Genomic DNA, 4,167 nt, shown 5'->3' on the forward strand with positions numbered 1-4,167 from the left:
TGTCAAATTTCCACATGTACCTTTTATTCACCATTATATGCATCGATATGACTTAAGTTTTGGCCAAGCTGGGTTGCCTAGCTCCTGTGCTTACCCCTACGTTCCCGATTGTTCGGCTAGGAGGTAAAGGGAGCACCTCTGCGATTGTTACTGCCGGGTCAGCCGGATGTGTACCTCAGACTGGGTGAAGCCGAAAGCTAGCATTCTTAAGGGAATATTCGGTCGGTGACTTGAAAGACGATTTCTTAAACATTTATCCATCTGCCCCCAGATGTTTTCCTGCTTTTTTTCGCAGTCCGGACATGCACTTTAGGGCATGCCTCCCAGGGAAAGGAACCCTTAACGGAACTATTCTCCCTGGAAGATGTTTCTTACTAACCATGTAATATAACATAACTAGTTGGGCACTTGTCTGATAAAGCACTAATGACCCCTACGCCTGGTCTCCATGCATGCCCCGGTTTTGTCATAACCGAGAAGGTATTCGGACACACTCCGGACTCTAGGGTCCCGAGGTCGAAGCGGAAAGGTCGGCAAAGACAAACGATCTACAACCCGGCTAGAAGGCATTTTTACATGTCATTTTAAATACATCGTCAAAATGACTGATTGTACTCCTCCTCAATCCCGTCTAACAGGCTGTCTAATTTACAGTCCCGTTGGGAATACTTAGCGGCCAACTCTACTTGGCCATACACTAAGCTCACAGGGATCTCCTTCCCATCGGGCCCCACAGGTCCGACCTCGGCCATGTGGTTTGGATCCGCCTTCTTGTACCGCGTCTTCACCATGGCCCAGGCCTCCCTGGCACCTTGACGGCAGGCCGATATCTTCCATAAGCGGAAGCGCTGCCGTGCTCCCTGAAGCTTCTCCGCAAGCTCTCCAAGGCCCTCGGGTAGGGAGACGGATGGCCATAGGGCCTAGACGACGCCACTCATCGCCTGCCGAACACGTTCGAGCAGTTGCACCAGCTCGGGAAGTTGGTCACCCGTCGAAACGGGCATTTCCTCCGCAGGGCGACCTGTGAGCGCACCTACAAGGCATATTTCTATCAATAGGCTTCCTCGCCGAACTCTTCTTTTCAAAAGAATTCGCTCAAGCACTTACCATAGATGTCGCGACGAAGCCGCTGATTCTCCTTCACGGAGCCAGACAGCTCGGCCCGAACACCTTTCAGCTCTTCCCCAAGCTGGGTGTGGGCATCCTAGAGTTTGTTCCTCTCCTGTTGTACCTTCATAAGCACCCTCTCGCCGGCCTTCAGCTGGCGCAGTAGGTGTTGCTTGTCCGGATCCAGTCCGGCAACATCTGCAATATCAAAGTCAGACTTACACGCACGCCACACACCGCTTATCTTTTTGAAATAATGTGTTACCAGGAGGGGTCTCTGCGTCTCCTCCTGCGGCAGCGAGTGCGGCCTCAAGTTGGGCCTTGCACTCTTGCAACTCATGGGACAATTGGGCATTCTTCTCTGTAAGATCCTGCAAATTATATGATCCTTAAATCAGTTACTTTAACTACTTTAAGTCTCGGGGGCTACTGGCATATATAACCATTAAAATCTCTTACCCGTATGTCTTTTACATATTGCTCCGTGGCTCTGGTTAAACCATCTCGAGCAGCACGGAGGTGCGCGTCTCCCGCGTTAAAGGCATTCAATGCCTCTGGGGAGAAACACGCGTCACGCAGAACTGTCCGGCGATGCCTATGATTCATGGCGCTCTCCACCTCAGACCTGGTGGCGGACAACCGGTCGGCATCCTCCACTGGAGGAGAACCCGGCTCGCGCCTTGCGCTCGCCTCCCCCTCCGGACCAGGTGTTGGAGCCTGGCGGGCGGAGGCTTGGTTGGCAACCTCTCCGGACACCGTCCGGCGAGTGCTCTTTCTCCTGGAAAGGTCATGAGCGTTAATACGCCTCCTGGAAATCCTTTTCCTAAATAACAAGACGCGGGCTATACCGTTGCGGTGACGTTTCGACCCGCGCCGCACTCCTCTTCCACCTGCGGGGCCGGACTAACCTTGTTGGTCAGCCGCCGTGGGCTCGGCTTCCTCCCTTGAAGGCACCTCCTGCGAGACACCATTATATACGGTGGTCAGAAATGCGCAAGGACGAAATGATGGTGTCAGGACTTCGGTCATATTCACCTGGGAAGCCGGGGTTAGGCCGGGGTAGTCAGCCGTGATGGCGACTAAAGCATTGTCCATGCTGAGTTGGTGGAACACCCCGTCAATTAGCTCCACCTTTATGTCCGGATCCTCTTCGGAGGCCGGATCAAGGGATCTTCCCGGATCCTCGGGTTGTGGGGCCGGACTATGTATGCTCTCCACAGTCCGGCGCAGTTCCTGCGTCAAATCCATAAAGTAAGGTACTTAACTTTGAAAGCACGGGTCGGATAAATGAACGTCCGCTTACCTAGCTCCGAGGGTTATTCATTGAGAACCCATTTAATGGGCTCGTCTGGAGGAAGTCTTCCTTCTCCCCCTTGTATAGGCCGGACAGAATCTTCACCAGATCTTCGGCCGACTCCGGCCCTTTGCGGCCATGACGGGTGGTATCATTTCCCCCGTTGAAATCCCACATGGGGTGGCCCCTGTATTGCAGCGGCTGCACCCCCCGCATTATGCACATGGCCATGACTCCAATCATAGTCAATCCGGAATGGGCCAACAATCTTATCCGGCCCATCAGATAATGGACTCCCTTGTCTTCCTCCAGTTGAGGGCTCCGCGGGCGCCAGCTTAGGCGTTTCTTCAGAGGAGCCCCACTAAACTCCGGGAGGCCGATCCGAACTGGGTCCGGCAGTGGAGCGTCCTCTACATAGAACCATTCCGAAGGCCAGTCTTCGGACGCCTTCTTCGGGGTTCCGGATGGGTATCCGGTCCCGGCGGTGCGCCATATTTCGGCACCGCCCACTTGATATATTGACCCCTCATGAGAACGGGGTACGAGGCAAAATAGCATCTTCCACAGCGCAAAATGGGGCTCGATGCCCAGGAATAGCTCGCAAAGAGCTACAAAACCCGCGATATGCAGAATAGAGGCGGGCGTGAGGTGATGGAGCTGGAGTCCGTAGAACTCCAGGAGCCCGCGGAGGAACGGATGTACAAGAAATCCGAGCCCCCTTATCAGATAGGGGACGAAGCACACCCGCTCTCCTTTAGAGGGGCTAGGGGTGGCCTCCGCTTGCTTCCCACCTTTGTAGGTGGCCAGCCCGGCTCGAACCGGGACCATAAAGGCCGGAGGAAGATATCCCTCCGCTTGAAGCTTCACCAGCTCGTTGTGCGGAACCGAGCATCTCCTCCAATCTCCTGGCGGAGGGCTGGGAGCGCGAGAGGAGGAGCCGCGTCGACGGTCCATGATGGAATGGGTTTTAGGTCAGAAGCGCTTTGATGAGTACTCGCAGAGGGAAGATGGTGTGATTTGGATCTGGGTTCTTATCTCATAGGCAGATTATTTGCGCAGCTAGGGGGTAAAACATAAAAGATACCCTGGCTTTTCGCATTCGTGCGACGAGTGGAAGAGGGCCATTATTGGGTGTGGAAGCCAAGGAGCGCAACATTTGTGAGGGAGCCGGACACTATTCGGCAAACACATGGAATTTGAAGGAGAACCCGCCTTGCAACGCCGAAGACTATATACGCGCTGGACTCGTCGTCATTGAAGCCTGGTTCGGGGGCTACTGAGGGAGTCCTGGACTAGGGGGTGTCCGGATAGCCGGACTATCATCATCGGCCGGACTCCAAGACTATGAAGATACAAGATTGAAGACTTCGTCCCGTGTCCGGATGGGACTTTCCTTGGCGTGGAAGGCAAGCTTGGCGATACGGATATGTAGATCTCCTACCATTGTAACCGACTCTGTGTAACCCTAGCCCTCTCCGGTGTCTATATAAACCGAAGGGTTTTAGTCCGTAGGACGAACAACCATTACAACAATCATACCATAGGCTAGCTTCTAGGGTTTAGCCTCCTTGATCTCGTGGTAGATCCACTCTTGTACTACCCATATCATCAATATCAATCAAGCAGGAGTAGGGTTTTACCTCCATCGAGAGGGCCCGAACCTGGGTAAAAACATCGTGTCCCTTGTCTCCTGTTACCATCCGCCTAGACGCACAGTTCGGGACCCCCTACCCGAGATCCGCCGGTTTTGACACCGACAGCGGGCC

Source organism: Triticum dicoccoides, chromosome 2B, assembly GCF_002162155.2.
Source record: "Triticum dicoccoides isolate Atlit2015 ecotype Zavitan chromosome 2B, WEW_v2.0, whole genome shotgun sequence".
Lineage (NCBI taxonomy): Eukaryota > Viridiplantae > Streptophyta > Magnoliopsida > Poales > Poaceae > Triticum > Triticum dicoccoides.